The sequence below is a fragment of the Electrophorus electricus genome, chromosome 6, assembly GCF_041902795.1.
Source record: "Electrophorus electricus isolate QZ-2024a chromosome 6, ASM4190279v1, whole genome shotgun sequence".
NCBI classification, from domain to species: domain Eukaryota; kingdom Metazoa; phylum Chordata; class Actinopteri; order Gymnotiformes; family Gymnotidae; genus Electrophorus; species Electrophorus electricus.
This window is the reverse complement of record NC_137502.1, coordinates 9,864,676-9,876,863: the sequence shown is the minus strand read 5'-3', so window position 1 is coordinate 9,876,863 and position 12,188 is coordinate 9,864,676. Positions and strand designations below refer to the sequence as shown.

The window sequence follows — 12,188 nt, the reverse complement described above, 5'->3', positions numbered from 1 at the left end:
ATCTCAAGTGTTCCATCGACTGCACTCTTCTGGATGAGGATCTCGGATGTTGTTCCTGGGATCTGCTGGAGCCACTCTCCCAGTTTGATGGTCATCGTCCCTAAACCCCTGGTGCTCTGATTGCTACCAGAGCCAGTGTTTCCTCTTCTTTTAGCGTCTCATGTTCCTTGTTGCTGATGTTGCTATCTCTTGCGATTGCTACATCCGTCACTATGACTCTTTTCTGCTATTTATCCATCACTATTATGTCTGGTGGTTTAGCTATTACCATCTTTTAAACAATTTTCTGGTATACGATGTCTTATCAAAGATAACCCATCCACACTCTAAGAGCATCCACACCATCACCAATCAAATTCTTCGTCTGAGCAGCTGTCACTACTACACAGACATACACAGAGACAGAGCGAGAGAGAAGAAGGATGAAAGTGAACACAGCAACAAATGAAAAGAACCAAACACCATCAATTCTTACCTACCTCAACCCTCTCAGTTTACAGAACAAGCAAATGTGAGAACTGTGACTCACCATTCCCCCCACCACCTGGAGCTCAGGATACTTCTGTTTAATGTAGTTAATCATGCTGATCTGAAACACTGAGTTTCCCTGAGATGAGTCCTAAAACAATAGACACAGCCTTCAGAAAAAATTCACTATGTCCAATCACAGTCCTGTGTTACACAGCCTCATAGCAAAAATAGTTTGTCATTTGATTCAGGCACCATACTCAGGATGGAGACTAATCCCACTCCCTTTAGGACCTTAAGACCTACCAGCACCACCACGTCCACTCCTGCCTGCACAAGCAGGACCAGCCGGTACTTGTCATCCTCACGGGTACCGATGGCAGCGCCACACAGCAGCTGTTTGCGGGAGTCTTTAGAGGCCAGAGGGTAGTCTCTGTTCTTCTTCAGATCAGTGCGAGCAATTATAGCCACCAGCTCATCACTGTCGTTCACAATGGGCAGTTTACCTGCAATCAACAAGCGTCCCCACGACCGACCCGTTACTCAGAGAAGAAGTGGAGAAGTGAAATTAACCTTTCAAAGTCCTTTAGAAGCAGTTTCACTTCTCAAGCTGAAAAGATGAAGAATCAGACCTTTTTTTGCTGTACTGCAGAATGTCATTGGCCTCTTTGAGTGAAACACCTGCTGGTGCAACCACTAAATCTTCCCTCTTTGTCATTGCCGGGCAAATATCACAATAAATCACAAAAAGATGTGAGTTTAAAGAATGTGATTTTACGCGCACACACACACACACACATATATATATACACATTTTTTATTTTTATATATATATATATATATATATATATATATATTGCCCTCTTTCACACACTGACACAGAAATATCACAATTTCATGATAGTTCTATTCCACCTATATTTTTAAGCATTGTATGTCATATGTGATTCATTTGTGTTTTTAAAAACCTTTTGTATATTGTATGTACAATCAAAGATGAATCACAAACCTCCTCCAACAGCCGGTCATAGTCCTTCTCTGAGAGGAAGTCAATGTCTCGTGACGTCACGATTCCCACAAGCTTGCTGCCCATCTTGCCGGTTTCGGTGACAGGGATTCCAGAGAAGCCGTGTCGCACCTTGGCCTCAAACACATCTCCGACCGTGTGCTATGGACTCATCACCACCGGATCCGCGATGAAGCCCTGCTCGAATTTCTGCCATGACACCATATATTGCTCTGCTGATGAGAGGCCTCAGGGAAGTTTGTGTGTAAATCTGCGTGTTCAACGTGTTGTTCATTATATTCCTATTAAGACAATTCACTGAAATTTTGACACCTTAACTTTCCGGACTTCATTTGCTTGGAACTCTGGGGTGCAATTGTGATGGATGATCCCAATACCGCCCATGAGCTGTAATACAAAATCACAGAAAGCTAAATGGAAAAGCAACAGGACTTCATGGTTTTGAGTGTGTGGGGGATACTCACAGCCATAGCGATGGCCATGGAGGATTCAGTCACAGTATCCATGGGAGAGGAAATAAGCGGCGTCTTCAGGGTTATCTTCCGGGTCAGAGCAGAGGTCAGATCCTGAATGACAGACGCAAATGGTAACAGAAAGGAACCAATCTTCTACAGAACAATTATCTTTGTTTATGTTCATGCTTGTATTTTCATACAGACTATGCATTGCACAAAGATAAGAACAGTTTGGGGTGTTACTTTGGACAGCTTTCACATATGCACACATCTCTGTCCCATTATTAATTTGACTTCAAGTGACTTGAATGTGCTCATTCAAAGCACAAATATTGCTGTTTTTATAAGCAGGGCATCAGTTTAACCTCCCTGTGGTAAGACAGACAAAAACATCCTACGTTCTCTCCCACATTCCAGCACACACACACACACACAAAATGTAACACCAAATTTAAATAACACAATATATACTATCCCATATCCATTACACATGGGAATTTTGGTTCGCTCCTCCCTCACACTGTCATACACACACACACACACACACCCCTCAGCCTCTCTGCCTGTGACAACACACCCTATGCACCTGGGATGCCAACACCACCTATTTTGCACATCTTATTTGTACTCCTTCATCCCTCTCTTACACTATGCCACACTCCACCCTCTGTTGTAGTCGTGTTCGCACTACATGGCAACTGACTCAGCTCCTCCATCTCACTGAAGGTAGAGGAGACCGCCAGCTCCCTAATTAATTAGGAAGATCCCGCCCCCTTCACTAAATCATTACTAGATGTGCTGTATTTACTGAAACACACACACTGGTAAGCCCTTATGGGGCATGTCAGGAAACCTGCTGAGCTGTTTTGGTGCATTTTGCAAAAGAACTCACCACTTCATCTGAGGTAAAGTCAATGAAGCCAGGCAGGATCAGAAAATCACTGAATCAAAGACCACAGAACAAACAAACAAAGAAAAACAAGCCAAATAAAAAAATATATACCAATTAGTTCACTGAGACATACATGCTACACTCTCACATTCTCATATCAGTTAGTGCATCATATACCAAATGACCGTGGGGAGTTCCACACACCCATGCTGATAGAACGAGGAGACATGACTGATGATTGCTCCCATAGCCACCTGCGACTAGCAGAAGCTCGGACACTTTGTGTGCATACATGTGAGGTCAATTTCAACTTCAAACTTCATGTCCCAGTAGCATGAATTGAACATACCTGCTTGATTTGCAGAGTTGAGCGCATATTCTGGAGTATGGAATAAGTTAATCTACCTAAGAGTATGTTGTCCAATGATGTCGTGTTAATGTTCTTAAGCATGCGTCATGTCACAGCCTATCCATTAAAGTGGCATTAATGTCCCACCACTGCTTGAGAGGACACGGGAGACAGAGAGGCAGCCAAAGGAAGCCTAACTGTAAACAAAATAGAGCAGCGTATGCGAACATCCGTGTGTGAGAGAGAGAGCATCCCAGCAGTACGACAATCATAAGGCCACAGTTCAGAGTGTCCTCTAGTGTGGGATCTAGTGCAGATAAAGCCTCCATTACAGAGATTAAAGATGGCGGCCTAGTGGGCAGAAATAGACAGAGACCTCTTCTCAGCTAGATAGTGCCTAGGGATACATCTTCACATCTTTGATAACATCATCAAAGAAAGCTCTTTGCACTGCCCTACTTGAAAAGCAGAACAAGAGAGGTCATGATCTCCAATTCTGTCTATAGAAATCTATAGAGGCATTACTCATTATGTCATGACCCTGTTATCTATTAGAAACCCACAATTTATCTGAATTAATTATTCATAAATCAATTGTCAGCTTCATGTTCATTCAGATTTCAGTGGAGATCAGCAGGGGTCTATTACAGACATACACAGAGACAGAGCGAGAGAGAAGAAGGATGAAAGTGAACACAGCAACAAATGAAAAGAACCAAACACCATCAATTCTTACCTACCTCAACCCTCTCAGTTTACAGAACAAGCAAATGTGAGAACTGTGACTCACCATTCCCCCCACCACCTGGAGCTCAGGATACTTCTGTTTAATGTAGTTAATCATGCTGATCTGAAACACTGAGTTTCCCTGAGATGAGTCCTAAAACAATAGACACAGCCTTCAGAAAAAATTCACTATGTCCAATCACAGTCCTGTGTTACACAGCCTCATAGCAAAAATAGTTTGTCATTTGATTCAGGCACCATACTCAGGATGGAGACTAATCCCACTCCCTTTAGGACCTTAAGACCTACCAGCACCACCACGTCCACTCCTGCCTGCACAAGCAGGACCAGCCGGTACTTGTCATCCTCACGGGTACCGATGGCAGCGCCACACAGCAGCTGTTTGCGGGAGTCTTTAGAGGCCAGAGGGTAGTCTCTGTTCTTCTTCAGATCAGTGCGAGCAATTATAGCCACCAGCTCATCACTGTCGTTCACAATGGGCAGTTTACCTGCAATCAACAAGCGTCCCCACGACCGACCCGTTACTCAGAGAAGAAGTGGAGAAGTGAAATTAACCTTTCAAAGTCCTTTAGAAGCAGTTTCACTTCTCAAGCTGAAAAGATGAAGAATCAGACCTTTTTTTGCTGTACTGCAGAATGTCATTGGCCTCTTTGAGTGAAACACCTGCTGGTGCAACCACTAAATCTTCCCTCTTTGTCATTGCCGGGCAAATATCACAATAAATCACAAAAAGATGTGAGTTTAAAGAATGTGATTTTACGCGCACACACACACACACACATATATATATACACATTTTTTATTTTTATATATATATATATATATATATATATTGCCCTCTTTCACACACTGACACAGAAATATCACAATTTCATGATAGTTCTATTCCACCTATATTTTTAAGCATTGTATGTCATATGTGATTCATTTGTGTTTTTAAAAACCTTTTGTATATTGTATGTACAATCAAAGATGAATCACAAACCTCCTCCAACAGCCGGTCATAGTCCTTCTCTGAGAGGAAGTCAATGTCTCGTGACGTCACGATTCCCACAAGCTTGCTGCCCATCTTGCCGGTTTCGGTGACAGGGATTCCAGAGAAGCCGTGTCGCACCTTGGCCTCAAACACATCTCCGACCGTGTGCTATGGACTCATCACCACCGGATCCGCGATGAAGCCCTGCTCGAATTTCTGCCATGACACCATATATTGCTCTGCTGATGAGAGGCCTCAGGGAAGTTTGTGTGTAAATCTGCGTGTTCAACGTGTTGTTCATTATATTCCTATTAAGACAATTCACTGAAAGTTTGACACCTTAACTTTCCGGACTTCATTTGCTTGGAACTCTGGGGTGCAATTGTGATGGATGATCCCAATACCGCCCATGAGCTGTAATACAAAATCACAGAAAGCTAAATGGAAAAGCAACAGGACTTCATGGTTTTGAGTGTGTGGGGGATACTCACAGCCATAGCGATGGCCATGGAGGATTCAGTCACAGTATCCATGGGAGAGGAAATAAGCGGCGTCTTCAGGGTTATCTTCCGGGTCAGAGCAGAGGTCAGATCCTGAATGACAGACGCAAATGGTAACAGAAAGGAACCAATCTTCTACAGAACAATTATCTTTGTTTATGTTCATGCTTGTATTTTCATACAGACTATGCATTGCACAAAGATAAGAACAGTTTGGGGTGTTACTTTGGACAGCTTTCACATATGCACACATCTCTGTCCCATTATTAATTTGACTTCAAGTGACTTGAATGTGCTCATTCAAAGCACAAATATTGCTGTTTTTATAAGCAGGGCATCAGTTTAACCTCCCTGTGGTAAGACAGACAAAAACATCCTACGTTCTCTCCCACATTCCAGCACACACACACACACACAAAATGTAACACCAAATTTAAATAACACAATATATACTATCCCATATCCATTACACATGGGAATTTTGGTTCGCTCCTCCCTCACACTGTCATACACACACACACACACACACCCCTCAGCCTCTCTGCCTGTGACAACACACCCTATGCACCTGGGATGCCAACACCACCTATTTTGCACATCTTATTTGTACTCCTTCATCCCTCTCTTACACTATGCCACACTCCACCCTCTGTTGTAGTCGTGTTCGCACTACATGGCAACTGACTCAGCTCCTCCATCTCACTGAAGGTAGAGGAGACCGCCAGCTCCCTAATTAATTAGGAAGATCCCGCCCCCTTCACTAAATCATTACTAGATGTGCTGTATTTACTGAAACACACACACTGGTAAGCCCTTATGGGGCATGTCAGGAAACCTGCTGAGCTGTTTTGGTGCATTTTGCAAAAGAACTCACCACTTCATCTGAGGTAAAGTCAATGAAGCCAGGCAGGATCAGAAAATCACTGAATCAAAGACCACAGAACAAACAAACAAAGAAAAACAAGCCAAATAAAAAAATATATACCAATTAGTTCACTGAGACATACATGCTACACTCTCACATTCTCATATCAGTTAGTGCATCATATACCAAATGACCGTGGGGAGTTCCACACACCCATGCTGATAGAACGAGGAGACATGACTGATGATTGCTCCCATAGCCACCTGCGACTAGCAGAAGCTCGGACACTTTGTGTGCATACATGTGAGGTCAATTTCAACTTCAAACTTCATGTCCCAGTAGCATGAATTGAACATACCTGCTTGATTTGCAGAGTTGAGCGCATATTCTGGAGTATGGAATAAGTTAATCTACCTAAGAGTATGTTGTCCAATGATGTCGTGTTAATGTTCTTAAGCTGGCGTCATGTCACAGCCTATCCATTAAAGTGGCATTAATGTCCCACCACTGCTTGAGAGGACACGGGAGACAGAGAGGCAGCCAAAGGAAGCCTAACTGTAAACAAAATAGAGCAGCGTATGCGAACATCCGTGTGTGAGAGAGAGAGCATCCCAGCAGTACGACAATCATAAGGCCACAGTTGAGAGTGTCCTCTAGTGTGGGATCTAGTGCAGATAAAGCCTCCATTACAGAGATTAAAGATGGCGGCCTAGTGGGCAGAAATAGACAGAGACCTCTTCTCAGCTAGATAGTGCCTAGGGATACATCTTCACATCTTTGATAACATCATCAAAGAAAGCTCTTTGCACTGCCCTACTTGAAAAGCAGAACAAGAGAGGTCATGATCTCCAATTCTGTCTATAGAAATCTATAGAGGCATTACTCATTATGTCATGACCCTGTTATCTATTAGAAACCCACAATTTATCTGAATTAATTATTCATAAATAAATTGTCAGCTTCATGTTCATTCAGATTTCAGTGGAGATCAGCAGGGGTCTATTACTGTGTATTATTATTCATAACACTGTGCCTGCAAACTGTGTGAACAGACACACACAGGTTATTTTCCAGTCCCTGAGTGCTTTTGTGGCACTGCTTGACAGTTGGTGGAGTGTTCCCTAAAAGAGCCTCTGAGCATGATGGATTCGGTAGTAGGAGTTTAGTGAGCAGAGAGGACGAAGACTTACGAGTGCAGGCCATGAACACCCCCCTCCAACTGAGCAGACATGGTCCTCTTCTCAAACTTCAGATCTCCAGGGTACATCATAGAGCTACACTCAACATAGAAAACGACATTACACACAAGCATTCACTCACACACACCTTCCTCTCTTCCATTTTCTGCTGACCTTCCAAAGAACCCTTGATGCTATAAAAGATAAGAAAGACCATAAATAGAAATGTGTTTGTAGACAAAATATATCCTAGCATTTGAAAAACTGATGTTTTTCAGTGTACATGAAAAGGGAAGTAGATTCATCTGAACCCACATCTTGTTTTTTCAGTAGATGAGTACTGCTGTTGAGCCTTCTTACAATGACAATGGTTTTATTTAAGCCCTATTCAGTAATTACACAACACTGAAAACATCACAGTAAAACAGCAGTATGACCAGCACTTAAGAGTAAATACCTGAGTGCTTTTCACTTGGCTTAGAAGATTTTAAAGCATGCATTAATGCTACATAAGACCATATTGGGGTATTTGAGAAAATCAACAGCAAAGCTAAAGGTCCAGAGATTATAAAGGTTACCATGAAGGTGATACACATAATATGGGTTTTCCCAGAAACTAGTAAACCCAGCTGACATTTGCTAGACAGCAAACATTGGAGGTGTCTAGTGGACAGGAAATATCTACAATAAACCTTTTATATTTGTTTATCAGGGAGTGTGTATTCTCACAACAGTTCTGAGGAAAATTGCAAATAAATGAAAATCCAGGAAGTTGCAAACAAATTTGATTCTTTTCACTAAACAATGGTTTCTCAATTGCATGCATCTGCGTGCACAAGGAAAACAACTCCTAAATAGAAATAACATTATCACATTAAATGATTTAAGGTATATGATCACAGGAAACAAAAGAAAGTCTGATTGCCTTTAAACTAGGTTTGAATCCTTTAAGCAGACAACCTCAGAGCAATGGAAAACTGAGCCGAAAGCAAAAACTTTGGCCAAGTGTGAAAAGGCCATCCATAATTACCATAATAAATGTTATCTCACGGTGCACCCTTGTTGAAATGATGATCAAGTAGAAATGTGTTCATTTTCAATAGACTAGGTTCCTTTTTTCCATTACACTAGCATAATGTCCTTAGTGGTTGCAGCCTATTCTGGTAACACCCTCATAGCAGGACAAACATTATAGAAGTATGGATAGGCTTGCTTGGTGAATGTTTGTCTGAAGGTGTGCACATATCTGTTGTTGAGAGGATCAAAGAAGGAGATCAGACCACTGTCCCAGTCCAGGAGCACTCTGATCTGCTGGAGGGTCTGCTTCATGGCAAGAGGCATCAGCCTCTCGTCTGACACTCCTATCCCATATTTACCCTTGTACTAACCCACTTGCCACAAGCCATGCTTTATGAGGTCCTCACAGACTCACAGAAGAAAAAGTGATACAGCCTATTAAAGAATGTCATGCTTCAGTTACATGCTTTTTTCTGTACTCACACTTCCTCCAAATGTCTCACAGAATCAAATCATTTTCAACCTGCCATGAAGTGGATACAAATCAACAGAACGGCATAAAGAGAAACCACAACAACAGATGAATAAACAAAACAAGACTTTCCATGTTCAACTTGACATCTTTATTAGTTGGTAGTTGTTTAGTTGTTTTTATTTTTTGCTTTCTGCGGAATATGTAAGGACCTGTTTCCACTGAAATATAAACCACTAAACAGAACTAAAGTGCTGAAAGGCATATGTGGAAAAGGAAAACATTACACAATCAAAAACAACCATATTTTGTGCATCTTACTAATTAATTAAATTTCAGTTCTAATTCAATGATTACATCCAACCTAGACATACAGGTTTTGCCTGTTAGAACATAGGGGAATCTTTTTAGCAATATATATTGCTGACTGAACTGACTGGCATCTATTTAGTGCAAATCTCATGGTCATTCCATGGAAAACTACAATGAACACAAGCTGCAGTACAAGATCTCATCATGCATCTTACTGAGATGTAATCTGATCTCCATGTACTGTTCAGAGGAATTCAAAGTCTTTGTCCAGCTCTTTGAAATTAAAATATTAAGTCACAAATAATGATTCCTATGAACATTAAACATATGTAACAAATGTGTCTTTTATTTGAATATATAGTGTTCTAGAGTTAAGGCACTCTCAGTAGAAGTATTCTCTCATAATGAATGAGACTACTGTTTGCGAAGGTAGGAAAGCCTCTCTCAGTGAGCTTGAAGGTGAATATGTGGACATGTGTATGACATAGAAGCCCATGCTCTGTGTCAGGCCTGTATTGCTATGACCCTCTGTGGAGGCTCTACTTCACAATGAAGGGGATTAGCGCTTTTGCCCAGTACCCACTGGAGAAGGTCCTCTCCAAGAGCAGCTCCCTTCTCTGGGCTCCACACCCACACATACACACACACACACACACACACGCACAGGGCCCACATCACACATGCACATATACACCAGTGACCCAGCAGAGTCCCTGATTGAAAGCCCACAAAGCCCAGAAGAAGCTTATAGGAGCAAAAGCTTCTAAGTAAGCAGGAAGAAGCTGCTGAATAGGACAAACACCACCTCTGCTCAGCATATCTGATTGGGGGAAATTTGTGTGAGTTCCTCAGAAGCAACATTTAAAAAAAATAACAGGCACATTGAAAGGAGAAACAGTAATTTCCATAAACTGTAAGAAACAGGTGAACTGGGGTTGGCAAGAGAAGAGGTTAAGAAAGGTCTGCTTGTGTGTGCACATGTGTGCATGCATACCAGCTTGTTCAATATTATTTTTCATTTTTATCACATACTGAAAGTTGCCTAGGTGCTCTGCTACATCAGTCACCATTCCAGAGGCCTTGATCCTGAAAGAACATGCAGGAATGGCTGTTGGCAGATTCCATGTGCTGAATGTACACATAGAATTAACAGATACAGAATATATCCTCCTACAAGAGAGGTTTATTGGTAGCTACAAATACATAAAACAGTTTAGTCAAAGTGCTTCCAAAAAAGATCTTATAGCAACTTTAATGATAAAGCATACCAGACTTCACAAGTATTTTTGTTGCATAATTATCTCTGACTCACCCACTAGAGGGCACAACATCCCTATTTAGTCATTTAGTGGTAGTGAATGGCCTGGGCCAATTAAAATTAGACTAACCTTAGCCTTCTATGTTTTATTAAGTTATCCTCTCTTCATTATGTTACACCTACATGATTCAATTATTTCTCCAATTCCCACAATGCCTTAGACTCAACCGTCACACTAATCCTTTAAGGTAGAAGTTCTCCTATTGATTAGTTGTCAGCCTTAGTCAGCTTTATGATTGTATAAGAGACATTAAATTTAAATTATTCAATTGTTTAGTTATTGCAATTAATTTGTTTAAAAAATGTTACAATGGTGTAATAGTCAGCAAATATATCTATGTGTAAGGATATAGGCATGCAAATTGTGATACAAGGTTACTTATTTATGCATTTTTGATGATGATTATACTACTGCAGCGCTTTGTGATGCTAATTAGACTACTGAAGTGCTGTGTGATGCCAGCTAGACTACTGCAGTTCTGTATGATACCAGTTAGACTACTGCAGAACTGTGTGATGCTGATTAGGCTAATACAGTGCTGTGTGATGTTGATTGGACTGCTGCAGTGTTGTTCTTTATGGGCTTCCTGTCTGTGGGTTAAAGAAGCTGCAGAACATTCAGAAAATGGCTGCTGGAGTTCTTACACACACCAGCTTAAGGGAACATATAACTACTACACTCAAACATTTACACTGGGTTCCTGTTCATGGCTGTGTGCAGTACAAAATCCTTCTCTTGGTTTTTGCCCTCATGGTCTGACCTGTCCATCCCTTTCTGGTGTTCCTCATATGTCTTTTCCTTCACTCTGTCTCCATCCCTCTGACACTCATCTGCTGTCTGTCGCTCACGTCACACTCTGCACTATTGGCGTTTCTAGAGCTGCAGACCCAAGGCTTCTTCCTCCAGCTGCTCATTTACAATAATTTCATAACTCATCTCTTTGTCTGAGATCATTTCAACCTTTAATTGGTTACTATAGTATGCACTTGCATCAATATTATGTCTATTTTTTTTTTTACCAGTTTTATTCCCTCCTGTTATCTTATTTATATATTTGAAGCTTCTTTATATTTTATTTGACCTTTTTTATATTGTATGATCTTGTAAAGTGCCATTGGGTAACAAGAAATGCACGTAATTTCTTAATTAGAATAAAATTCTTCTTCTTCTTCTTCTTCTTCATCTTCTTCTTCTTCTTCTTCTTCTTCTTCTTCTTATTATTATTATTATTATTATTATTATTATTATTATTATCAAACAGTGTATTGATCATCCTTTCAAAGGTTGCTGGTGTTACTTTTGGGCTATTATTATCAAATTTAGAATGGTGCGTTTTGCCTGGAATTAGTTTCTTTTGTATTGAGCAACCTAATGGAAAAAGTTGTTCTTGAGCAGATAATCTACTATTTTTCACTTAATGAATTGTTGATTTCAAGCATGCCTATAAAGCAGATCATTCTACGTGCACAGCACTGACAAAAATGATCGACAAGATATTTTTACAAGAAAATGATGGTCGGAATCGTATTACTTGACTTTACTGTGGCATTTGTTATTAACAAAACAAAGTATATATGGGTTTAGTCTATGGTAAAACAGCAGTTTCTCCTC

The 12,188-nt window shown here is 40.8% G+C and overlaps 2 pseudogenes; both read right to left on the bottom strand.

Annotated features, from left to right (window-relative positions):
- Nucleotides 1-282: 282 nt before the first annotated feature.
- On the bottom strand, nt 283-3,457 carry LOC145658546 (inosine-5'-monophosphate dehydrogenase 1a-like; annotated as a pseudogene).
- Nucleotides 3,458-3,844: 387 nt separating this feature from the next.
- LOC145658545 (inosine-5'-monophosphate dehydrogenase 1a-like) lies at nt 3,845-7,689 on the bottom strand (annotated as a pseudogene).
- Between the last annotated feature and the right edge of the window lie 4,499 nt (nt 7,690-12,188).